This window comes from Talpa occidentalis, unplaced genomic scaffold (genome assembly GCF_014898055.3).
Source record: "Talpa occidentalis isolate TD23 unplaced genomic scaffold, MPIMG_talOcc4v2.1, whole genome shotgun sequence".
NCBI classification, from domain to species: Eukaryota; Metazoa; Chordata; class Mammalia; order Eulipotyphla; family Talpidae; genus Talpa; species Talpa occidentalis.
Window position 1 is genome coordinate 142,672,630 of NW_026555331.1, and position 27,408 is coordinate 142,700,037.

The window sequence follows — 27,408 nt, forward strand, 5'->3', positions numbered from 1 at the left end:
AGTACAAAGCCTTCCCCACCCCCACCGCCCTAAACTTATGGACTGCTAACTTTGAGTTTCACAGGCTGTGCTGGCTTTTCAAAGTCTGGTTTGTGCTCCCAAAGACAGCCTCTTTCTCCAAGATTAACATTTCTTATGATCGTTCCTGACAATGGATTCACTTCCAGAGGCCCTGCGAAGGATAACCAAAAAAGGGCATGGAGCGGGCTGGTTTTGGCAGCCTGCACGCAGTTTCAGAGCTTTTTAGGTCTTGGTTTTTCTGATGAGTGATTTCCTGAGCATGCCGAGGGAATGACAGGCATCTCCGCAGGCAGACTGCATCCACCTCGGCCGGGGTGTCGTCACTGGCTGCTTATTAGAAAAACTACAGGACAATGCATACCACCGGCCTCCGACTGTAAACATCAGGGGTATGTGTTCACTTAGCATGGGCTTCTGGGAGGAGCTACGGGAGGGCGGTCTGGAGTCTTATTGAATAGAGCAGTGTGTATGAGGCCGCCCGCCTGCACTCTTGCTGTGCTCCTGCTGAAAGAAATCAGTCCTGCCTTCCCCACTGTCCCTAGGAAGAAGTTTCAGCCTGCGAGGTAAGGCATGGAGGGCTTTCTTTGATCTCTCCCAGAGAGACTGGGGGCTTTTCTCAGGGTTGGAGGGCATTTGTGGTCAAGGTAGCTGGAGATGGCAGCTTGTTAAAGCCGGTAGTCCCTGCAAACTCTCCAACCAGACTGGGCTCCGCTGCCCTGCAGATGTTGCCGGAAGACAAACAAGAGGAGATTGCACATCTTGTTGTTAGAGACAAGAAGGAGAGATTATGGGGAGACTCAGATTTGGGGACCCCCCCCCCCGCAGCTTTGATTAGGACAGCCTTTTGTTTGGGAGTGTGATGGTGGGCATACCTGAGACCCAGAGAGCAGGGTCAGGCTGTGCACTGCCAGCCTGCTCCAACCAGCTGTCCCTCCTGTTTCTTTAAAGAGGTTTTGCTTAAAACACACACGCAACACACACACACACAACTTCTTAGGTTGATGAGAAGTCAAACAGTGATGATTTTTAACTAAAGACTTTTACATTTTCTTCTGCTAACAAGGGGTTAAGACTGAATATCAAGGAAATGGGTGAGAGGTAGATGCCACTTAGCACCAGTTAATAATGTAACTGATTTAATATTTGCTAAGACAGAAGATGCCTACCATGATCTGTTTCCTAGAAAACCTAATCATGAGAGAATGCCAATGTTTGTGTGTGTGTTTTTAGAAATTGCGTTTAACATCCTACCAAGCTATTTCTTAAGAAATCCAATTTTCTGTTTGAAAGTGTGCCTGAGAGTAACCAGGGAAGTTGAAACGGTATAGGTTGGAAGTGTGTTGCAGAGAGGGAGGGAATGAACTATCGTTTCAAGACAGTCAGACATATTTGGGCATCTTACACAGTAGTACATGGCAGTTTGTTGGTAGTAACCTGGAATTCCTTTTAGAAAGACCTGGTTGTAAAGGGTGGGGTAACTTTAGTGCTGTGGCAATACATGGTCAAAAAAGTGGATGAGAACAAATTACTTCATCTTCCCAGATCCCTTCTTGTCACAGAGTCATACAGATGAACTTGTAAACTCAAATAGTAAAATCCTTCCAATGTTTTTGGCAAAGCCAGGCATCTATGACTAGAAATGAAGACTAGGTGGCATGTGGTAAGGAGAGCAAACCTGATAATTTTTTAAATAAACCCAGACATGAAAAGTTTTCAGCCCTAAATAACTGACACAGTTTGATTGTATTCCGTGGAGGGAGGAGACTTTGTGTTGCGATTCATTGAATAATCTTTTCTCTTTGTATTTAGAAGTTTGAGATAATTTTCTTGAGAATGCCTCTCTCGCCTTCTAGAAGTGATATATGAGAACAGAATTCCCTGTGAATTTCTTTTCCTGGAGCAGTTTTGAGTAAGTGTGAGAGAAAGGCTGCAGACGAAAGCTATAGTTTGATTATTGTCCTTCCCTTAAAGAGCTCAAGTTCTAAACTATTTTTGCAGTGTTTTTAATGTCAATCAAAATATGGAGAGCAGTTTCTTTCTCAACTGTTCTCTAAACCATGTAGGGAATGCAGTTTGGAAGGAAATCTGTAATCTTGGGATTTGAGGATAAATTCCATTTTTAAACCAACATCTCCAAAGTTCAAGCTTTGCTACCAATATGCTCTCCTGTTGTCCTCATGTGCTCCCCACCCCCCAACAACTATAAAAACACGTTTTTCCAAATTATGCCTTAAGTGTTCTACTCTATGTAATGACAGAGCAAGGGGGTCTGACATTTACTTATGTTGTATTTTAGGCAGCTGCTTTCCTCCTTTGGGATATCAGCTAGAGCACATCTCCCCAAATAGGGAAGTAAATAAAGGATGGTGAATCCATAGTGTTAAGAACTTTCATTTTATCAAAACCATTTAATGCAAACATCTGGAATAAAAAGTCATTCATAAAAAGTTGATCATGTACTCACACACAGTATACACACACAAGGTATACACACACAGTGCACACATAGTATGCACACATGGTATGCATATAGTACACTCAGTGAACATACATGGTATGCACACATTGTACACACAAGGGATAGTACACACACAGTACGGTGGATGGATCTATAGATAACATGCTGGGTTATTTCCGTGGTTCAAAGCCAATAGAAGGTGCACTTCAAATAATTCAGATCAGAAGATTGTTTTAAATAAATACACAGTTCTTGCATTAAAGTTAAAAGAAACAGTTTCAAACTGTAGCTTGAAGAATTCGAATAATATAAAGCATAGCCTGACAGTGAAGCAACTAACAATTCTATTTGGCTGCTGTGACTGGTCTGAGGGTCTCCTGGTCTGGGGCAGACGGAATAGATTGGCCTTCTGTCCAGTCATGAAAGTTCTAGGTAGTCTCTGTACTGATACACTTTAGCAGGTCTTTTCCTAAAATGACTTGTAGTTGCAACCATTTCTCATTTTTATGGTAGCATGGTTCCTGGTTTGTCATTGTCTAGCAAGTCAAAAAAGTGACTTAGAGATGGCCGTGAAATGGGATTAGCTCGCTTCCCATCTGCCTGCAGTCTATCACTTCTCAGAAATGTGGTGGGGTAAGGGGGGACGGGAAAATGCTGACAATGTGGTATGCAAATAGCATGGTAGGACTAAGGAGGAGGTTAGAAAGATGCTGCCAAAGAATGTTCAGACTTTAAAAAAGAGTTTTCTGGATAAATTCTCTCAGAGTCTGAAAATAGAACTGTAGCTCCTTACTGAAAGTCCTTCATCTGTCAAGCTAATCCAAGTTTGACATTGGAGAGATGCCCATAGGTTCTGAGTGCCTGGGTAATTTAAAGAGATATTTGCAACTCAGGCTTAACTCAAGAGCATCAATAAGAGCTCTCAATCCAACACCAGTTCCACTACAAATAGCCCACCCATTGGAGGAACTTATCAACTTTTTGACCTCATCCATAGAATGGGCATTCTTAGGTTCCTCCTGTCTCCCACAGTGGTTAAGATGTTCATGTGAAATGAAGTTCTTTGCCCTCTTGTCCCTGTAGATTGAATACCTTGAACTACATGCAGTTTGAGTCCTCTGAACATCTTGGCTGGTATTCCCCACTTTTTACCTGGTATCCGTTCCTCATACTTGAGGACCTTTGAGTGGTAACTTTTGGATCCTAGTTTTTTCGAGAACCCTGAGCTCAGAGTTCATGGAATACTCGTCTACCCCAATGTTGACTGAATTGGTTTTGATGCTCAGAGACTGAGAGGATGCAAGTGTCAGAAGGCAGGATAAGATGCCCATCAATTGTGCAAGATCATAGCCAAGAATCAGGAAATCTGAAGATCCAGATGAACAGAAGACCAATGACAAGGTGCTGACAACAGAAAGGCCTTAGTGAATGAGGCAGCTTCTTTGCCTCCAGCCAAAAGCATGGAACTAATCCCAGCATGTCAAGCCTGGGCCTTGTAGGGAGAGTGAGGTAATCAGGAGCACCTGGCTGTGATTCCTGTTGGTATCGAGACCAGACTGCTCCACGGATCTGGCTTCTCACCTCTATTCACATCAGTCTTTAGTGTCCCCTGCTGGCTCCCCTGTAACTGACCCCTAGTGGCATCCCAACTTCCCTAACCCCTGTCCTCCACCTCTACCAACTTCCTCACCACCCCTCCCCAACCCCCAGGTGTGGTGCTTTCCTGACCCAACATCAACAATTTCCAATGGCCTACCTTTAGGATGAGACCTGAGGAGAGCAGAAAGATCAAGCATAAATATATTCAAAATAGGGGAAACTTTCTTCACTTTTTTTAGGAAGAGGGAAAAGAGCTAGAGCAGATAGAGTAGATATTCAAGCAACTCTGAGGTAGTTACAGTTGACTGACAAGGAGGCCAGGAAGAAAAAGATGACCATGAACAATGAGGACGAGGCAGTGGGCTTGGGGCTGCGGGTGCTTCCCCAGCAGTGATGTTGTGTTGTGATGGATGCAAGAGAATCTTGGCCCAATAAAAAATTCTTGGAGATTCTTAAAATTGAGAATCTGATAAAAACTAAACTCTTAAGGTCCTTTGTGAAGCCACCTTCTTGATGGACATGAGACAGCCTCAAGCTGGGGGGAGGGGTGTTAAGGTGGGGAGTGAGGTAAAAGTTTGGTTCCCACTGGAGACAAGGGTGGGTGGGATCAGAGCAAGAGTGGAGCTGCCCTTTCGTGTTCCCCAGATTCTTTGGAAGAAGAAAAGATGGTGTAAACACATAGATGTATAGGAGATTACCTCACAGGGCCTCCTATAGATATATAGGAGATTACCTGAAGGAAGGGGAAATCACTTCTAGAGATGGTAGTTTCTATAGGGAGCTTGTGGGAGTGAGAGAAAGTCAGGAGTGGCTGCTGTTGAGTGCTAGAAGACTGCTGATACCTTCATAAAAGGATTTCTAAGTAGCAGTGAGGAAATAGTTGAAAGAAACTAACTCTTTGGGGGATATTTTAAGTGAATTGGGTGCTCTTAGTAAGCACTCATTTTAGTATATGACTTTTCCTTTGGGGGAAAAAAAGATTATATGTATAAATTATGGAAACCTGAAGATAAATTACTTTTAAGCATTTCCTGAAGGTTGTGGCATTGTTTTGTAAATATGTGGATGAAAGCACTTGAAGAAATCATTTCACTTGGAGAAGAACAGACATATGAAGTAGGGGAATATGATCAGTTCCTTATATACCCGCTGGGACATTCCCTCTCATCTAAAAATATGCTGCTCAGGAACTAGGCTGATTTCACCTGGTGGGCAGAACAAGGTCCCCAAGGACCAGGAGCATCAAGGACATTAATTCCACTGGGGCCCAAAGGGTGTAAGTCAGATGGATATAAATCCTAACAGTGGCCTACCATGTGAATTACAACCAAGCAAGTAAAAGAGAAATAGCAACAACCAGAAGTCGGGAAAAGGATTAGAAACCAAGAGCTTTCTTAGCAAGGCTGTGCGTGGGCTGGTACCGAGACATAGGTGAGAGCATTTGGCTTAGTACTCAGAAGAAATAGACTCTTGTATTAATAAATTTGATAGCTCAAATAAAAGAATAGGTAACAGTGTGTGTGTGTGTGTGTGTGTAATAACAAAGGAACGGAATTATAAGGAAATCTAAGAACAGAAGCCAAATTGGGACCAAAGTCCAAAGAGGAAGGGAGTGGAGTCAGGGTGTGCGGGGACAGAGCTCAGCGAGGTCTGTGTGTCTCCACGGAGGTGACGCACCTGCAGCATGCATAGCTGCTTTCTCTTGTTCTACTGATCAAAATATTCCTTCTGTGTTTGTTGGTCCGATTCTGAGAAAGGAAATCTGACTGATTCAGCTAACCTCTATTGTCTTTATTTGGCAAATCCCTTGGCAAAAGGGGATGAACACCCATGGCTAGTGAAATGCCATGGATTAGTTACTGATAGCAGCGGGTCTGGCAGCAATACTAGCAGCAAAATAATTCTTTGTTTTGCAGAAGAGAAAATTTGGCATAAAAGGCAAATGAGTTCAAATGTCCCATAACTATCAACGAATATTATGTGAATTTTTACTTGACTGAATTCCTAGAGGCAGATGTCTTATATCCAAGTCCTGCAATACTTAATGACACTTTGACATGGCCTGATGTGTCAATCTTGAGGGAAACTTTTCAGTTTGATAATTGAAACGGATATGAATTAGCCAGTGTAGGGAGATTCTGAAGAAAAGCACTTGAGTATTTTCATGGTAAAGAAATTTCTTACGAGCCAGAGGTGTGACCTATGATTCCCCCCAAAGTAAGAAACAATTCAATAAATGAAAATGTATTTATAAATAAAAATAACTGCATCTCAATTGAAGTCACAGCCTTAATAACCTCCATGCACAAAAACTGGTGTATCTTTAAATCAGTAGAAGCTTTGGTTCTTGGCAGTATTTGCAATATCTTCTTTCCTTTGGGGAAGACCTGTCTACATGTCTGTCAGGGGCTCCATCTTCAGGGAGGCAGTGACAAATACTCATGCAGGGGCCAGCATCAAAGTTGGGGAGGGGTAGGGAGTCAGGAGACAGAATATGAGGGACAGATAAGGGATCTGGGACAGTTTGATCCCAAAGGAAAGAAAATGTAGGGTGACATGGACATCTTCACATATTTGGAGTCCTCTTACGTGGAGAGGGGAGAAGGTATTTGTGCTTCTCAAGACAGTGGAACTGATTCATGGGTTCAGAGAATCTGATGAATTCATAGAATTTGAATTTTTACATAAAATTCATAAAATTTTTAATTAAAGCAGGGTTTTAGGGGTTATTTAGCTCAGGCAATGTAAATAATTTTTCATTTGTTTGCCAGCACCAACAAGTTGGTAGTGACCATCTGGAACACTGTGTTGAGAAGGAGTCTGAGGCTGAGTCTAACCAAGTGGGGGGGGGGGTGTTGTCGTTGCTAGTGATGTCTGTTGTGGAAGAAAAAGACCATCACTATGCAAGTACCAGGAATTTCACACCATTGATATTGTGAATGGATTCCTAACCTCTGCAGCTTGGATCCTAGGGCGATCACAAAGAAGTCAGGAAGTAAGAAATAAACAAATCCACATACACAGCAAATGTTTTTGGCAAACTGAGGAAATAATACTTCTTAGGCAATATGTTATTTTTCTAATTATAACAATGCATTATGATGATAAAATGCTAAATGATATAAGTTATTGAAGTTATAGCGGCTTTTGATCTTGTGTTTTCTCAATCAATGCACCTAACTCATCTAATTATATTGCATATGGGTAGGTTGGGATAAGAAATTTGGAATCTGGGCCTCCCTGGTGGTGCATCGGGTGAGTGCTGCGCTGTGAAGCTGTCCGCAGCCTCTGCAGCGCGGGTTCGATTCCTGGCCAGCCAGGGAGATACCCACATGGTGCGGCACATGGTGCGGCAGACCTTTCCTGCCTCGCTTGCTGCTCCCCTCTGCAGTGTCTTTGGTTTGTCTGCCTGTTCTGTTCCCTTATCTCTCTGGTGAATTCTCCTGCACCTCTGACCTGTACCCCAGTTCTTGTATAAATAAAAATAAATCCTAAAAAACAAAACAAAAAATAGATTAAAAAAAAGAAATTCAGAATCTAAGAAAGAAATCCCTTTTTAAAAAAAAAGGGACCAATGAACTGCATTTCATTTTTCAGATGAGAAATTAAAGCCTAACCACACCAAGTAAAATTATACATGTATTTGAAAGCTTCTTTGATTAATGTCTGTCCATCCTGTTGGTTAGTAAGATTCATTAAGAATAGGAAACCTTTTTTCATTACCATATTCCTAATGCCTGACACATCACAGAAACCCTAGAAATGCTATTCAATGAAAGAACAAAACAACTGACTTGATGAAGGATGCCCAGTTAATTAGTGGTCGAGGTAGTTTCAGAACACACAGCTCTGAATCCCAAGCTATTGAGCAGATCACAAGAGGGACTATCCCATGTTAAAAGTTCCCTAATCTGGATTATCCAGTACGCCTTGATTTGCCTGTAGTCCAGTCGACCTTAATCAGAGTCTTCACAGAATCAACTAGTTAGCTCTTTAAAAATATGCATCCCTGAGACCCATCCCTAGAGATTCTGATTCAGTAGATCTAGCGTCTGCAGTTTGTAAAATCTCCCTGGTGATTCTGCTAAAATATCTTGGCTCAGAAACAGTTCTGTACAACTATGCTTAAAATAATTTATAGTAGATGTATGGAGTTACTTATTTCTCAGAAACCTGTTTTGCTTAGTATTGAATAATTTCTTCCTAAAAGTTACAGTTGTGTATTCCAAATGACCAGTTTTACCCATGCACTGCTAAAGCTAGAAGGTTGACCTGAAAATTCCACCGGCTTCCCATCCTCTGTTGGCTTGGGCACGAAGCTCTCCACTCTGTAAGGTCAAGCTTTCTGATGAGATTTCCAGTATTTCGCTTTTGTAAAGCATTGGAAATGTGGCAAGAGTAAAATTTCTCATGGTGTTTCCACTTCCTGTTCCAGCCACCATTACTAAGTGAAATTTAGGCTAAAGGGGAGGAGCGGAGAGAGGGAAATTTTTCTCTGTATTTCCGTCCTTAAGATGCTTTGAAGATGGCTTACTTTAGATATTTGCCTGAACAGGAAAAAACAGAACATGTTTTTCTCTGTCTTTTGCTCCATGGTAAGGAACATTGAAATCCTGAGTGGGAAAAGTAGCTGCTTCTCCCTCCCCATCTAAGCCTAGCACTATCATCCCCTCTGGCTCAGATGCTTTCCTGGGTGGGTCTCTCACAAGCATGTGGACCCTGAATGACAAGAGGCCTCAGGAGCATGGAAAGGGTATTTGGCTTTTGCAGAAGGACAGAAAATATACCTCTTAGGTCCTCCCTTACTCAACAGTCAAGAGTTATGTCCTCTGTTACGTAGGAGAATCTACCATATTCAGAGCTTCAGGTACATGAATTATGTGTACTGAAGATTACGGAGCTAAAAATTTCTCTGCAGGAGCAACCCAGCCCAATAGGAATGCCAGAGATTTTTCCTCTATTTATACTGAGCTCTTTGGTGTTCAGAGCCGTGCTTCCTCTGTGTAGATAAAAGCAGGGTTGTTGGGAGGAAATCAGCTAAGGGGTTAGGATCCATCTCTTGCATGACACCACACTGACTCAGCCTCCCTTCCCCTCTGACCCCATCTGTCTCCTCTTTCCATGCATTCTAAATGGTGGTGTTTGGAGCCAGCTCCTACCAGCTGTCAAAAGCAATTGTTACATTTTCAAGATTTTGAGAACCACTTGTTATTACAACTGGCCATTATGAAAATTAAGTTATATAATCTTGCAATGACATACATGTTATTAAAAACCAAAGTAACAAATATTCAAAGCTCAGCCCTCCTAATACTTTGGTATGCTTGACAATTACCCATGTTATTGAGGTTAGGTGCATCTTTTGCGTTTGTATAATGGAAATAGAATTTAATGCTGTGCAATTGAGCATCTCTTCCCAATTCTTCAGTCTTTGATGTCATGTTGGGAGTGTGACACGAAAGTAACAAATGCTATAAATCAGAATCCCTTCCTTCTCGATGCCTCCTTCTCCAACCCACTCAAGTTTACTGTCAAAGCTGACAAACACATCTCTGATTCTAAGGTACCAAGTTGGTAAAGTTAGATGGGCCAATCGGAATCCCTCTGCTGTTTAGTTGTATTCTGATTTATAATATGTGCTGATGATGGCATATATTTACTTATTTCTTACACGCCTACAACATAAGCATCATGAAATCAGGGACCTTATCTGCCTTTTTTTAGTGCCATGATTTGATCCTAAAAAAGTCCCCACTATGCTACACATAACAGGTACTTACTCTGTGAGTTCGGTGAGGAAAGGCATAAATGTCCATGATTTCTTGGCAAGAAAGCTGAAGCCAGTGTTCACGCTTGACCTCGTGGATTCCGCTCCCACTGTAACATTGCTGAGTCCTTTGAACCGTACTTGGCCTGTGCTAAGTAGCATGTAGATATTTATTAGATAACAATCAAATAAGCAATCTTCAGTATTAGCAAATTGATCAGTGAGGAGTCACAAATAGTTAAATAACACTTTTAAGGTCATACAGTTAGTGATTGCAGAGCAGATTCAGAGTGGACAGTCTGGCTCCCTAGGGCTCAGGTTTAACCACTAGGCTATACTGCTGATAACTCCCATGATGGAGACTTCTGTTCTGTATGTGGCTCTGGGGGTGTGACCTATTTGAAGACAATCTTTGGAATCAGGAAGAGTTGAGTTTGAATCTCAAATTTGCCATTTTCTAGCCTGTTTGTTCATATTTTTCCTCCGTATTATAGTTATCACAGGATGAGAAATAACAATTCTAAAATGCTTGCAACATGACGACCTCCCTGGTGGTGCAGGGGTTAAAATCAGGTTATCAAGCTATCAGCAGCCACTGCAGTATGAGTTTGATCCCCAGCAAGGGAGCTACCCTCATGGCACAGCAGACCTCTCCTTTCTTGCCCACTGCTCCCCTCAGTAGTATATTTTAGTAGATCTGCCTGTTCTGCTCCCCACTCTGTCTCTGGTGAATCCTCTCACCCCCAACACCTCTGGCCTGTATCCCAGTTCTTGTATGTATAAATAAAAAATAAATCTTTATTAAAAAAATGCTTGCAACATGACAGGCATAAACTAGACATCATCTGCTACCAGCCATGACTTCCGGAAGCTCCCTCCAGCCTCCAGTAGCGCGCTCTCCCAAGTTGCCTACTGTGTGGCCAGTGTGTAGCCAGAGAAAGAGGAAAGAAACCTAACTTCTTTCATGTTGGGTTCTCCAGGAGGTAGGACTGGGACCATCGAGGCCAGTTATAGGACACCCCTTTTCAGGTCTGTGACAGCCCTTTCTAAGTAGACCTGTCTGTGTCTGGAGCTTGGACTCTCCTGCTGGCAAAAGACAACCTCCCCCAGCACTGAAGCTGAATCTGTGTTGCCTTTGGCATCCTACGGACTCTCCATCTAGTATGGCAAAAGAGTTTTATTATTCCTGAGATTGGGTGGTTTGTAGGTTTTCTGTGTTTTTGACCTGGAATGAGAAAGGGAAGGAGGCAGAAGGGAGAGAAGAGAGAGGAGATAATGAGAGAAAGACAGAAATGAAGGGAGAGGAGAGAGAGGTTGGGGGGGGGGGGAGGTAGGGAGAGGGGGAGGAGAAGAAGGCTGAGACTTGTTTGGAAGAAAAGTGCTGAATCTGGAAGGGAAAGTGAATAGAAATGGATTAATGGCCACCCTGAGCCCTCATAGGGAAGAGGTGCTTTAGAAGAGACTTGTTCATTCAGCTGCCTGCTGGCCTGTGGCTGTGTAACAGGCACAGTTCTAGTTGAAGGCAGCTACCTCCGTGCAGTAAAGTCAATTAAACATGTCGCCCAAAGTCACACAACGGGCAAACAGCAGAGCTGGAGTCCATGCTGCTCCTGACTCCCGCCCTTTGCCCATCCCTACAGCTGCCTGTTCTGTGTCTCTGCTCAGGAAAGCGATGGAAACCAGGGCTGGAGGTTTCCATAACCCATCATTATAACTTGTCAGCGAGCCCCACTGCAGTGCACATAGACACGCTCATTGTCATTCCCTGCCATATAAGGAAGCAGCTCCACACACCATCTCTCACTACGGACTCGGTGGATGATGCAAGTGAGTGTCAGGATGGGAATCCAGGCCTCCAGCAGGAAAAAAAGAGAAAGAAACCTCTAGAAATACCTCTGTGCTTCCGTGTCCTGGGAGCAGAGATAATTTAACAAGCAGGTTTTCCCCTTTCTCAGATTCCAAAGAAAGTGTTCTGGAGTTAGGTATTGAAGAATTAAATTCTGTCCAAGTACATCAAGCTGCTTTGGTGTCTGATGATATCAGACTTAGATACTCACAGGTCAAGGCAGACTTGACTGTGTGAGGATCAGCAGGGAGTCGAGGCCTAGCCCTTCCGTGCCACAATGGACTCGTGATGTTCTTCCCCTTCCTTGACAACTGTGCTCAGGCAACAGTATTTATTAATAAGGCCTCATATTTAAGGTTGACCTTCCTGCCCCAAACTCAGAATTATTCCCATAATTACCTTTTGTCACAGTGGGGATTTCAGAACAGGCCCCATAAGCTACCTCATGGAGGGAGAAATCAAGGCATGAGCCTCTGAAAATACTGATACAGGATCAGCCAGTCCAATCTTGCCCTCTCTTTTCTGATAACTCAGGGAGCATTGTTTAGTCTCCTCAGGGAATGAGTTAACTATAAAAAGTCTACTCTGCTGCTTCTAACTCCCATCTTTGACCAGACTGCCTCTGTGGTCTGCGTTTCCTGGGGCTGCTGTAACCACAGACCTGGTAGCTGGCTTCACAAAAGAAATGTTTTGTCTCACCATTCTGGAGGCTGGAAATCCAAGATCAAGGGGTCCCAGTTGGCTCCTGCTCAGGGCTGTGAGGGAAGGATCCATTCCGGCCACTCTCCTTGTGGGTGTGGCTGTCTCCCTGTTCACATAACTTCCCCTGAGCTTCTACCCATGCGCAGAGGACTTCCCCATAAAGACACCAGTCCTATCACATGAGTGTCCATCGAATGACCTCACCTTAACTTGGTCACCTCAGGAAAGACCCTTTCTCCAAGTAAGGCCACATTCTAGCAGTTAGCACCTCAACCTATGAATTTTGAGAGAGCTATATTATTCAACACCCAGTGTGCCCCAATTTCAAATGGTGATGGAAATCCACAGGACATGTTTTCTAAAAACTCAGAGTACCAAAGATGCTATTGCTGGTGGTATGCCATCTTCCCTCTGGGTCCTGGAATGCTTTGCTAGAAATCACTTGACCTTTTCAACTTGCCCCTGACATTTACTTTCTGCCTTTCGCAATACAAAACTCTGACCCAGTAGAAAGTCAGAAGAGGTCTCTGGAATGACGCATAGAAGCCCAGCTTCACATTCACACACTGTGGCCTATCTGTGGAAGCCTGTGAAGCCAGGGTGGCAGACAGTCTGGTATGCAGCCACCAGCAGTGGGGCAGGGGCAGCCTGGAGCCTGGGAAGCTGAAAACTGGGAGGGGGTGAGCCCTTTGGAGCTCCCCAGCCTTTTGGCCAGCTAGGGAGGAAGCAACAGATGGACGGTGTGCGTGCCTGTGCAGGGTGGGAAGCAAGGATGGCCACTTCAGTCATTTTTATACATGCTGATCACCACCACTAATCCCCAAAGACAGGAACTATGGAAAGCCTGCACATATCTGTGCTCTGAATCATTGGTCTCTTGTCTTTGCTCACTCCTAGCTCTATGCCATCCATCTTTACCTTGTTGTCCACTTTTCTTTCTACAGCCCCCTCCCTCAACCCACGTCTGGTAGAGGTGGCTGCAAATGCCCGCACACTAGGTAGCGTATCTCCTTCCCCCTTGTTTCTTCAGCCAGCACCCCGTTCCCCTTCCCCAACCTTAAAGCTCTTCTTGGGCTCCATTTTCCACTCCTCTCCTGCTTACGACTACTCTGCATTTGAGGCCAGAGGTAGTTTATGGAAAGGGTAACTATGCGATTTTTTATCCAAACCTGGACACTTCTGAGGGGGGAAGGAGATGCTATTAATACTTTCCCCAAAATAGCAGCCCTGAAGGATGGTCCAGGGCAGCCGGGAGGAAGGGTTGGCAGATCCCAGGGGCAGTTTGCTGTCCTCCCTCATGCCTCTTCACCAAGCAAACACCTCTGTTTCTGTGCCTGCCTTAAAAAAGCAAAGAACCTTTTATGTTCTGATTCTCCTTTTCATTTCCTCTCGAGAACTTTAATGTATTTTTGTCTACATGAGTTGCTGTTTTCCCTTATCCTCACTTCTCTCTCCTCTCCTCCAGGCCTTATATCCCCCTGGAGTTTCTCTTCTACCTGTACCTCCCTTATTTTGGTGCATCTTGTTGGCATCTCAAGGAGGCCACATTTGTCTGCCATGCTACATGCAAGGTAGATTCCCTGCACACACACACACACACACACACACACACACACGGCTACCATATGTTACAAGCAGCTCTGAGTCTAAGAAAAACCCCTGTTGGACTGTCCCCCACTTCAACACCTGTTCCCAAAAGTAGAACAACATCTACAGCACATAAGCAGCAGGCCTAGAAATATCCTGTACACGTGTTCTGTGTGTGCAGCTGCGATCACAAGACAGGTTTCCTAAATGTGTACACATACAGTTGAAAATATGTGGCCTGAAAAAGAAAATCACAGTCAAAGTTAACTGTCTGCAGACTTTATTATGACTTCAGTAATCTCTCTTTTTTTTTTTTATCCTCTAGAGTAATATATACCAAAGGCCTAGCCATGGTGGCTGTAGTTTTAACGTAAGTAGAAATAAACAGTAAGACAAAAAGATACAATAAACATTTACTTAAGTTCCTTTCAAATGTAGTTCTTTTTTATGATTCAATCATCTGCAACTTATGGTTCATTCTGGAAAAATCACTTCAATTGTCAGGGTCATGCAAGGAAGACCTGAAACTACTTCTCAGCTCTAAAATGAGAAAGGCAGGATATTTCCCTCTTGAAAATAACTCGACACTGAGTCTGAAATCAGTAGAGCAGCACGTCAGCTGGAAAAATCTGTTCCTATCCTTTTGTTTATTTACTCATTTTTGGGTCTTGACCATGATTTTCTTTCCATTTTTAAATACCCTAAGAAATTGATAAATGAGGAGAAAATAGTAAAGAAGTCACTTATGAAAAGAAAATAAGCTTCCTTCCTTCGTCTTTGCTCCCTTTCTCCTGTCTCTCTTCTTCCTCTTCCTTGTTCTGTTTTGGTTTCTTCTCCCACTGAGCTCTATTCAATCAGAAATAGTCTATTGCTCTTGGGAAGAGCATTTACTTTATCCATGGTGGCCTCGTGGCTCGTGCACTTATTTGTATTTTTTAAAAAGATTGATAATAACAAAAAATCAAGATGCTTCAAAATGCTCTGTAGGGCAGACTTGTAGTTATGGCAATGGCAGAGCAGGGACTCTACCCAAGGAGCTCCCTCTTGCCCCAAGACCGGGCAGGGAGATTCCTCATCAGCCAACCTGAGATTGTTGACCCCCTTGGGTTTGAGTAAGTAGGAAACGAGAGTTTGAGAATATTTTTTTTTCATGCCTTTCCATATTTCCGCTTGCTGTTAAAATAAAACAAATACTCTTTCCTTTGGGAGAAGTTTCTAGCTCCCGGGTTCTTTATCCTGAGAGTATTTGCAATGGAGTCTCAGTGTTGGATATAATGGCTCTTATGTTTTGTGGGGTCTCAGGAGTCAGGTGGTCTAACAGAAAAGTGGCCCCAATTCTTGCATCATGTCCACAGCTGATAACCTGTGTGACTTGCAATGCCTCATGCTTCCTAATTATAAACTTTCCCTGCTCTAGAACACCCAGATAGGGAGTGCTGAGGTCTTTAATAACAAGGGGACTTTAGGCAGCCAAGGGTCTTAAGACATGGCTTCCTTTTCCTTTTCATTTGAAATTCTTTTGTTGGTTGATTTTGGGGAAAGATGTAAGTCAACTATTCATAAAGGAACACTCTAGATTCAAAGGTCAGCATTTGAGGTTTCTAATCATTATCCCATGCAAGCTAGCTTCAGCTGACTCCTTCTGGATGAACCCCAACCCCAATTTCAGCCTTTCCTTCTTCCTTTGTTTTTTTTTTTTCTTTAATGTAGATTTCTGGGGTAAGAGTAATATTTTCCATCCACACCTTTAAAAGCCACATCGGGGGCCTCCCTGGTGGCGCAAGGGGTTAAGACACAACCTATGAAGCTCACCACAGCACAAGTTCGATCCCCGGCCAGGGAAGTGACCCACATGGTGTAGCAGACCTCTCCTGACTTGCCCGCTGCTCCCCTCAGCAGTGTATTTCCCTCAATCTGCCTGTTCTGCTCCCCACTCTGTCTCTGGTGAATCCTCTCACCCCCAAAACTCTGGCCTGTACCCCGGTTCTTGTATGTATAAATAGATAAATCTTTAAAAAAAATAAAAACCACATTGACAATCATCTTATTGGGAGACAACCTGAAACTCCAAAGTGCTAAAATCAAAATCAACAAGGAACTATAAACCAGAGACACACTACGGAGGGAAGGGATTAGGGTCTAAATAAGGGGGGGAATTGTATGGGGACTATAACCAAGATGAAAATGCATACATTGTGCAAAAATGAAAAATGATGTAAAAATATATAAAATAAATAAATAAATAAATAAAATAAAGAAAGAAAGAAAAAAGAAAAAGAGAAGCAATCTAAATGTTAAATGAACAGATGTACATACTTCTTTGTATCTGATTTCTTTGACTTTATTTTAATTTTTTAATTTTTTTGATTAAAAAAAAAGAACAGTTAAGACTGATTACCATCCAATTTGTGCTTTTCCTCTAATATAATCAGAAAAGTTTTTTAAAAGCTTTCTCTGAAACCAAAGCATCTACTGAACACTTGCAGATCTTGTCACCCTCAGATTTACCAAAGTTGCCTTTCATCAGCATTTAAATTTGTAGCATAAGAGATAACAGGTGTGAAAGTGCTATGCTTTGTAATCTCTGTGATCATGTCTATGCAGAATCCATTAAAGTTTAAAAATGTTCTAGGAGGGCCTCCCTGGTAGCGCAAGGGGTTAAGATGCAACCTAGGAAGCTAACTGCAGCCACTGCAGCACGAGTTCAATCCCTGGCCAGGGAGCTACCCACATGGCGCAGCAGACCTCTCCTGTCTCCCCACTGCTCCCCTCAGCAGCATATTTCAGTCAATCTCCTGTTCTGTTCCCTGCTCTGTCCCTGGTGAATCCTCTCACCCAACCCGCACCTCTGGCCTACATCCCAGTTCTTGTATGCAAAAATAAATAAATCTTTTTAAAAATAAATACTAAAAATGTTCTAGGAACCTAGGGGCAAAAGTTGAGAGGATGCATGCTGGATCCCAGGAAGTGTGCTTGGGACCAGGCTCGCAGATTGCTGTGGATGGGTCAAATTGTTTATTTCTATTACTTTTAAATAAAATGTGGTTTAGAATAGATCTTAGATTTACAGAGCATTACAAGAATGTTTACCCCACACCCAATTTCCCCTGTTAACATGACTTTGTATATTTGTCACGACCAATAACAATGCCAATACATTACTATGAATGAAACGCCACCCTTTATTTGGACCGCCTTCATTTTTGCCTAATATTCTTTATTTCTAAAGCTTCTTAAAACAATTTTTATATAGTATAAATTTAATATGCAACTCTAATACATGAGTGAAAATTGCATAAGCAAACTTTTCTTTTTTCAGTAATATATTTTATTGAGGTAAGTTGGTTTGCAACACTGTGTGTTCAGCGATGTGGGTTCACACCTTTTCAGATGTATTTGGCCACACCACACCCACGACCAAAGCACCAATATCTTTCACCACAGTTCACTGTGCCCCTGCCCTCTTTGCACCCCCACCTTCTCCCTCTGTAGGCTTAGTCCTGCAGCCAGATTTCTAGAATTTATTTTGGCTTAGTTTTTCCCTCTCCTTTGCTTAGTTTCTTTGTGCTTCACATGAGTTAAATCATCTAGTATTTGTCTTTCCCCTTCTGACTTATTTTACTTAACATAATCCCTTCCAGTTCCATCTAGCTTGTCTCAAGTGGCATCCCATTGAGTACACATTCCACATCTTCTCTACCCACTCATCATCTTTGGGCACTTAGGGAATTTCCATAGCTTGGCTATTGTAAGTAATGTTGCAATGAACACAGGAGTGCATATAGCTCTTCAAATTAGCGTTTCTGCATTCTTCAGAGTGATACCTAGTTGTGAAATGGCTGGATCATATGGTAGTTGAATATTTAATGGTTTGAGAAACCTCCATAATGTTTTCCACAGGAGCTAGAACAATTTACTTTCCTATCAACAATGTGCAAATGTTCCTTTTTCTCCACGCCCTTGGCAATTCTCTCTGGTGTGAAGGGGGATCCCATTGTGGTTTTGATTTGCATTTCCCTGATAATTATCTTGTCCCCATGAACATTTTTTCATGTGCTTGTTGGCCATCTCCAAGTCTTCCTTGGAAAAATATCTATTTAGATCTTATGCCCATTTTTAATTGGATTATTTATTTTCTTGTAGCTGAGTTCTTTGTAGACTTTGCGTGTTAACCCCTTGTCAGTTGGATAATGTGCAAATACCTTCTCCCATTCAGTAGGGTGTCTTTTTATTTTAAAAGTAGTCTCTGTCACAATGTAGAAGGTTTTCACTGTCCCATTAGCAAAATCTTTTTTGAACATCTGAGGACTTTCCATCAGCTCTCTAGTTCCTTTGTATCCTTTATCATATATATTCCTCAGTCTGCTCCACCCCATGCCAGATGCTAGAAACCCTATTGCAGCTGTCACTGAAGCTGGTTATCCCCAAATAGGAAGTAATCCAGTAGCACTTCCCATTCCATTCTGTTGTTTTAGGAAAAGCATTAGGGTGTAAGGGTTTACTGGGTTCTTGACCTGCTGAAGCTCTGCTCTTAATTCATTCTACCACAGTTGTAAGAGTTTTGAGACTATCTGAATCATTCTCCCTTACCCCTATATGTTTGGAACAGTTTAAAAACACCCCAATTCATATAAAATATTAACAAATGAATTACATGGAATTATGGATGGACTTGCTTTATAGAAATCACCTCAATAACAGCCTTCTGTATACTGAGCTTCCAAAAATTTGAAATATGATAGCAGTAGACAATAGAGAAAGAATTCATTTAATTGAGTTTCTGCCTGTGGGAAACTTAATGACATCAGGCAGGTGACTCAAACTTTTGGGATGTCCGTTCTTATAATGAAAGGTTGGAGTGGATGGTCTCTCCTAACTTTAACATTTAGATTTGTGGCTTTAAAATTTCCTTATAAGGCTTGATATTACCCTTTTTATCAAAATTACTTCCTCGGTGTTCTGTTTTTACTGCCAAGTCACTTTAAAGGGGGAAAAGCTAAATTTGGTTCAAATAGTAATTACAAATGAGTTACTTTCAAGGTAACCTGTTGTTTATTATAATTGGTTTGTTTTCAAAAGTTGGTTTGTGTGTGTGTGATGTGTGTGTGTGTAGATACAATGCAACACTTAATACTTGCAATGTAATCAATAAAGATGAAAATACGTAGGAAAAATATATGAGGAAATTAAGAGTTTTGGTGTCTTCATAGCAAAAAAAATTAATTGGAGAAATCTACTTACCAATGAATGAAACTAATATTCTTGACCCAGAGATAGTCCCTAAAAACCTCTAATAGCAATAATATCTTTACTTTGAGTTTATTATCTAAGTATAAATAAAGTTGGTAAGAGGCACCTTTCATAAAAGGAATGATTGAATCAACTGTCAAATAGACATCAAAGTAAAGGAAAAGAGTAAGAGCTCAAGGCTTGGGGTGGAAATGGTTACTAGCTTTAGCCATCTGCTTTGGTCTTTCCTGTTTCACATGTAGCTATATAGTTTACATAAAAGTGTTTCTCCAGGGGATCAGAAAGAACAGATTTATGGAACCAGATGTGAGCTAGCATTTCTACAGGTGTGGCTCTGCAGCTGAAAGAGCATGTTGTACCAGGGATGGAGTTTCTTATTATGTAATCAATATAAATTACCACTAGACTTTTACAGAGGTTGATAAAGCAAACATGTGTCATTTGGATTGGCCTTCTGGTATATAAAGAGAACCTGCTTCTCTTGGTGGCATGACGTGAAAAAATGCACCATTTAGTATTTATAAAAGACTTGGTAGCAAATACCATCACGGTGTTCAGGCAAATTCATTCCAGTTTGCACACAGAGGAAACAGTTAGTGAATAGCTGGCAATGGTGTGTATGTGTTTTGTTTTATCAAGAAAGACAAGGAACAATTCATAAATGTTTATAATGTCTCTCGGGTTCTGATAGGAAAGAATCAAGAGCATGAAGATAATTAGAGAACTAGGGGAGGGAGGTGAGACGATGAACACAGAAGATTTTTAAAAAGTAGAATTAGGTCAACCAAAGAGGCACATATCCTATTTAAGTGATACCAAAATTCATATTTATTAAAAAAGAATTAATTTGGTAACTTGAAGAGCTTTTTGACAATCACACATGAAGGAAAATTTTAAAATTCTAGACAGTAAGAGTAAAAATGTTGCCAGTTAATTAACTTTGTGTCAATAGAGTAACACAGATGTTTTTGTTTAAAACATCTGGGTGCTTTTATGTTAATTTATACAATGAAAGAAAGATGAACACTCCCACTTAGACACTTCTTATTTGCTTAAAGTTTTTTTTTAATTTAGTTTAATGGTATTGTTAAAATCTCTTACATTCTTACTAATTTTTAAAAGTTTCTCAATCTATTAATTTCCAAGAGAACTATATCATTATCTTCTACAAAGAATGTGAACTTGTTCATTTCTCCTTGTAAAAGTGATTATTGTTGAACCTATGTTTCAAGACTCAACCTCCCTGGTGGTCTAGTAGTTAGGATTTTAGAGTACTCTTCTGGTTCAAGGCTATGTTGTTTGCCACATATAAGTTAATAATTTTAAAAACTTTCTTGATGGACTATGTCTCTCATTATTAATTTACCTTAGATTCTATTTTGTTTGCTATTAATGTTGCTATAACATATTTCTTTCTATTGCCACCTACTTCTCACATGAACTTAAAACTTTTCATTTTTCAATATTTCTCTATGATTATTTCAAAGTAGATCTTTCATAAATAGCATGTAGATCAGTTCTAAATATAGACATGCATACATAACACTGTTTCAGTCAGTGTTGGGCTGCGTATACAACAATGTAGCCTATGTGTGTAATAGGCTATAACATCTAGGTCTTTGTAATTACCCTCTATGATGTTCACATAATGACATTTTTGTCAGAAAATAGTCCTGTCATTAAGTGATGCATAAGTGTAATCAGGGAGATTGCTATTACTTGACATATGAGATAAATCCATTATATTTATTATGTATGATGATATATAGAATGTCTGAAAACATAGGATAAGCTTAATTTCGAATATGTTATGTTTTCAAATAACTAGTTCACTATATTTTTCTTCAAGCTTCAGTCATTTCAAGTGAAGTATCTAAATGTAAAGCAATGGATTCAATGATTAATCTTGAAAAGTACAATAAGCCCACTATTTTCCCTACATTTCCAAAATTGTTAGACCCTATGTAATGTATTTATCATAAAAAACATAATAAACATATTATTTGAAAATGTAACTAACATTAAAATTGCTAAATCCTTATCTCCAACAGTAAAAATTGAACAAATAAAGTCTAACATTAATAAAGTCACATAATCAAGAGATTTTGGTAATTTTGTGATAATAGACTAATAGATTTATGAGACAGAAGTGAAACTACAGTAATAGATAACATCTTCCTCATCTTTCCAATATTATTTTAACTCTAAAAATATAGTTTCTCTCTGACCCCATAGTATACTGTGATTGCATTTTATTTCTTACACAACATCCTTTCCCTCCCTTTATGATTTAATAATTACTCAATTTCTTTTACCTGCTTAGTTTTCCAATATTAACACCAATATCAAAACCTTTCAGTACAAATACATAAGGTAATGTGTCGATTTTTTTTTTCCTTAAAGATATCCTTGCTGGTAATTTCTTGGAATTTTTAGGTTGTTGTACAGCTAGCCATTCTAAGTCTTTACTTCACAGTCATCTTAGGAATTTCCTTCTTAGGATTGAAAGGAATTTCCTTTGTATGTGGGCTAAACTTTGAGTCCTCTGTTCCCTACATCCCATTTTTCCTCTTTCTTTATATCCCTCTTTTGGTAAAGATCATCTTGGAGCTTCCTGAACATGAATGAAGAGGAGACAGAATTGTTAATACCTTTGATTTATCTCATAAATAATTGATTACTTGTCTGGGCATAGAATTCCAGCCTGGGAATCATTTTCTCTAAAATTTCTCAAAGTGTGCCTGCATTATCTTATAGATTCCCATGTTGATCTTAGTGTCTTATGCCATGCTGTTTCGTAAATATTTATGTTGCCTGATTTTTCCTCTCTGGAATATTTGGGATCTTATTTTTACCTTTAATATTCTGAAATTTCACAACAGTGTAACCTGATATTTGAATTTTTATTAATTCTGTTGAATACCTAATGGGCTGATTCAATCTAGAAAACATATCTTTTCGTTTTGGGACCTTTTTATATCATTTTAAATCATTGTCATCATTCTCTCTCTGTCTCTTCCCCATCCTCCCATCTCCAAAATAACCCTTGGATTCATTGCTTTTAACTGTAAAATTTTGAATTCCAGGAGTTCTTTTGATGTCCTTGCTGTTTTGGATATTAGTTTTCATAACATCCTCACCTTTTTTTTTTTTTTCAGAGGTATAATAATTCTGCCATCTCACTGGAAATACCATTTTTAAAGTGCTTCTTTGTCTTATCACCTATGGTTCCTTTGTGTTCTTATTTTCTGTTGTGTGTTGGTCTATCATGCATTGTCTCCTCAGAATCTTGGTGATCCTTGGCTGATTATCCATGTACAGGAGAGACAATTAAAAAAGCTGATTGGAGGCTCTGGCTGTAAAGACATTGATGGGGCCACCCGCAGAGAACTGGACAGTTTTCCCCATTAGGTAATCACCAAATGTCTGTGTGTCTGGATCCTTTTTCTTGAACAGATTATCCAAAGAAGACTTTCAGAGTCACCTCCTTGCAGTTACAAGGCAAGTTCTAGCACTATGAGAACTTTTTAGGGCATTGCCTAGATTGTGCAGGCATCCACATAGCATAGTTTCTCACCTGACTTCATGAATACTTGTCTTGTTTCTGTTCATGTTTTAGATCAATTTCTTAGCTGGAATTTCTGAGCTGATATTTCAGATTTGGAACTCATTCCCTCACACAGATAGGGGCTTTTCTTCATTTAGCTCAGGGTTTATCTTTGGTAAATAAGCTGCTTACACATTACCAATTTGTAGGTTACCATGGATGGACTATTTCTATTCCTATTTAGGTGGGACACCACCTTCCTGGATCATCTTGGCTTTATGCAGGAACCCAGTTACAGTCTTCTGGTGTGCTACCTACCAGTGGATGCTATGGCACCTTCAACTCAGGTTAACTTCTCTGCCTTTGAGTCCCCTGTGTATTTCATAACTTAGAGATGTTCCTCTCTTGTTTTCAAGCTCTTATCAGTGTTTCTAAATGTTTTTTACAACCTTTATATGTTTGAAGCAGAGTAGGAATACTTCTGGGATCTGCTTAGTCCTCCATATTGAAACCTAAAATCATTTATTAAAAACTCCTGTCTCTTGGGCCTCCCCGGTGGCACAGTGGGTTGAGCGCAGCGCTGTGAAGCTGTCTGCAGCATCTGCAGTGCCGGTTCGATTCCCAGCGGGACAGGGAGATACCCACATGGCACGGCAGACCTCTCCTGCCTCGCCCGCTGCTCCCCTCAGCAGTGTCTTCATCTGTCTGTCTGTTCTGCTCACCCCTCTGTCTCTGGTGAATTCTCTCACCCTCCTGCACCTCTGGCCTGTGCCCAGCTCTCATATAAATAAATAAATCTTTTTTAAAAAACCCAAAAACTCCTGTCTTTAAAGCACTAAGAAAATTGAATTAGCCTATTGGAGATTAGATTTGAATATATTTTGAAAGGAAAAATAAAATATATATATGTTACATCATTCTTCATATTTATACAATGTATGATTTCCCTGTGAAATTCTCACCACCATTTCACCTGTGCACAATCGCCATAGTACTTTGTGCTCTTTCCACTCCATCCCGATCCTTCTCCCTCCTTCCCCTACAGAATGTCTCTGATGTATAGTTGCCTGTTCATTTTGATTTTTACTTTATTATAGTTACTTTTTTTTCCTGACCCCTTATTTGGTTCCCTACATTCCTCCTAGAAGTGAAGCCATCCAATATTTTTCTTTTTCTTTCTGGCTTATTTCACTGAGCATAATCCCTCCCAGCTCCATCCATGTTGCTGTGAATGGCATGAGTTAATCCTTTTTAATTGCTGAGTAATATTCCACTGTGTATATATACCACATCTTTTTGATCCAGTCATTTATTTTTGGACATTTGGGTTGTTTCCATATCTTATCTGTTGTAAATAGTGCTGCTATAAACATAAGGATGCAGGTGTCCTTATGAATTAATGTTTTTGTGTCCTTTGGATAGATACCTAGAAGTGGAATTGCTGGATCATATGGAAGCTCCATTTTTAGTAGTTTGAGGAAACTCCACACAGTTAAAGCACTCAGAAAATTATAATGCCTACATGTTGTGCATATGTTGTCAATCTTTAGCCAGCAATTTAATCAATGAAACTTTTCCTATTGGAATTTTGTAGTATTTGTTTTTCTATGTGTTAATTTAAGTCACTAGATAAACTGGTAATTTGCAGATGTTGGTCTGAGGAGACATTTTTTCTAATAATTTTATTAAAATCAAAATCTGGTTCCCAAACAGTAGATCTGATAGATGAAACTGAATGTTTTGGAATAACCTGCCATTGTAACCTTTTTATTGAATCTTCAAATTTTCACACAGACTTTCATTCAGTCTGCATTATCAAGGAAAATTGAATTAGCCTATTGGAGATTAGGTTTGAATATATTTGAAAGGAAATGTTTTGCCTCTGAGTTGACAGCTGTGGTGGGAGGAAGGTAGTCAGAAAGCAATGTTCTTCCACAAAGCAAAATACATGCAAAAACTAGCAGACAAAAATAATCAAGGTGAGGTTTCTGAGGTCCAGAGGGAAAGAGAGGGAAAAAGAGTCAAAGGGGCGTAAGGGATGGTGGTGAGGAAAAAACAATATCCTGGTTCATTGTCATGAGTCTCACATATGGGTGTGCCTGATAGTGTGCATGCATGCACATGGAGCAGTATCAGATAATTCTAGAAAAAAACACAAAAGTCCCAGAACTCAGCCAATTGCTATGTTCATCAGATGTCCTATAAGTAAAATATTCCTTGTTCTTCTGTGATGTTCCAAACACTTGAAATCCTGGAAGATACTAAAAATCAACTTGACCTTAGATAACCTTGAGAATCTACTATCTCCATCTATGGTGATACACTTACTGAAAGTTAAATATTTTAGAAAGTAAAATAATGTCTAAAATGACAGGTGCAGAGGATAACACATGGACACCCACACCTCACGCCCACACCCACATGCACACAAGTCAATGTTCTGTGTCTTTGTGCAGGTGGACAACAGGTATGATGGTCAGAAGAGCTAGTCCCTGGTGCTTTGTTCTATCTTTCCACATTTAGCCTCTTAAATAGGAATGATTCTCCTAATGAGAAATAGAAAGAAGTTTTTCACTGAGAAGATGATGATATCTGGAGAGCTCAGATTGTATCTATAGTAAAGCATTAGCCCAAACCAATGAAATTCTTTTTATAGTAGCATTGCCAGTTTTATAAAGAAAATCTCAATTTAGTAGGAGTGTACAAACAAATTGGTTTATATTTTCCCCATCAATAGCCCTCTCTGTTCTATGTCAAAGCCCTCTCTGTTCTATGTTAATTGCACCTCTGCTGAACTCCTAAATTCAAGAAAGATGTGTTCATTTTAAAATCTAAATCTCATCACGTGTCTGCTTCAAAGTTCTCCACCTACCTCCACTCTGCTTCCCCAGCAGAGAGTGTAGAGGCAGCGAGTTGGAGGACTATGGTTCTTGAACTTCTCCATTCCCATGAATAATCCTGGAGTCCTGGAGGCAGAAAGAGGAGAGGTGGGAGAAGAGGTCTCTCCTGGACTTCCCACAATAACTGGTTGTAAAATGACCTGAGCTAAATTGCCTAATTCATTATGGGGAATGTCGATGATTGTCAGTTATCAGATATGGGCACTGCCTCCTCTCAGATAAGCTGAGTACCAAGTGGTAAGTGACAATGAAAACAAGTTTCAGAGGCTCAATTCTGTACACAGGCAAACATTCATTAGCCAGCAGGCACAAACACAATTACGAAATCTGTTCTGCACACTTGGGGAAATTCTCTGTCCTTTTAGTTGCTCTGATAAACACCTTATGCAAAAGGTTTCACTCCTTGGCAAATGATACAATATTCTGAAGGCAGGATCAGCTTCCCTTCTAGCCAGGTCTAAATCTTTCATTAAGTGGGAACAGGCCTAAGTAGAATGCTAGAGCTATGACACCTCTCCAAACACAGGGCTTGCCAGATTCTTAATTCCTATACACACATGGGTGGAAACACCCATACAAAACTTTCTAGCATACCCAGTGACATACATTGAACACCTACCCATTGGTCCACTGGAAAATTATTTCTAGATCCTTGATGCTAATTTACAAAACTTTAGGCATGAATTTAGATCAAATCATTGAAATAGCCATCTGACCCCTTTGGAGTGTGTATTGATAGGGCTTGTCATTGTACTAACAGTGAGCGAGCAGGCATCAAAATTAATTACAGAATCTGTTCTGCATACTGACTACCTAACTGCACTTCCTAGGGTCCAGATTAGAATCAACTTGCACACCCACATATACATTACACCCACATATACATTACACTGAAGTATTTAAAAGTAAATTTCTAAGAGTACAACATTGGCCCTAACATTGAGTTAACTCTTTGAATACAGGGGATGAGGGGCCCATTTTCCAAGTGATTAAAAAAAAAACGTAATTAAAGATTTTAGGATGAAAATAAAATAATGGTAAGAAAATAGCAGAATGGCTAACTCGTAGAAGCACTGTATTTGCTAAGGAAATGGTATTAAGACTAGAATCCATGAGAACTATATATTTCCCAGCCCTCTTACTTTCAAGATAAAATTACCAATAAAAGTTCATGTGTAATGTTGAGGGCACAAATAATATACCTGCTACTGATTTTGCTTGAGGTCTTTGACTGACATTGCTAATTAGACATAACATTCTTTCTCATGGCTTCAGAATTCTCCACGCGGTGTGGCAGGCAACTGAAGCTGATAGATTCGCTTTGGGAGACCAGGAGCCTGGCGCACACAGGCAGCAGGGCATGAGTAGGAGCTGGGAAACTGAGGACAAATAGTGGACCCTTTGGAGCTTCTACTTCCTCATTTGTAAAAAGGCAGGGAAGGAGGGTGGGAGTTAAAATGAAAAGAAATGATACAAATAACTTAAGTCTAGAGCCTGTGGAAGTTCATAAATATTAGTCCTTTCTCTCACAGCCATGAGTTTCTTACCAAGTTGATGTATGTTACTTTCGTTTTTCAGGGGTGTGGCACTTCATGTAGAACACAACGTGCATTCAACAGGCTACAGTTGTCTCTATTTTGACTGTCAGATTTAGTCATGTCGTTTTTTATTTTCCGAAATGAAAAGAGAGATTTAGGGTAGTCACATTGAAAAACAAAGAAAATAAGATTA

The 27,408-nt window shown here is 40.5% G+C and overlaps 1 protein-coding gene across 4 annotated transcripts in view; it reads left to right on the forward strand.

The window, feature by feature from the left end:
• The first annotated feature begins 249 nt into the window (after positions 1-249).
• CALD1 (caldesmon 1) overlaps positions 250-27,408 on the forward strand; it is a 170,521-nt gene continuing 143,362 nt past the window's right edge. Inside the window, exon 1 of one of the 4 annotated variants that reach the window (XM_054692688.1) lies at positions 250-410. The gene's annotated coding sequence lies outside the window, so the exon portion shown is untranslated. The other 3 variants (XM_037513589.2, XM_054692690.1, XM_037513565.2) reach the window with 3 other exon arrangements.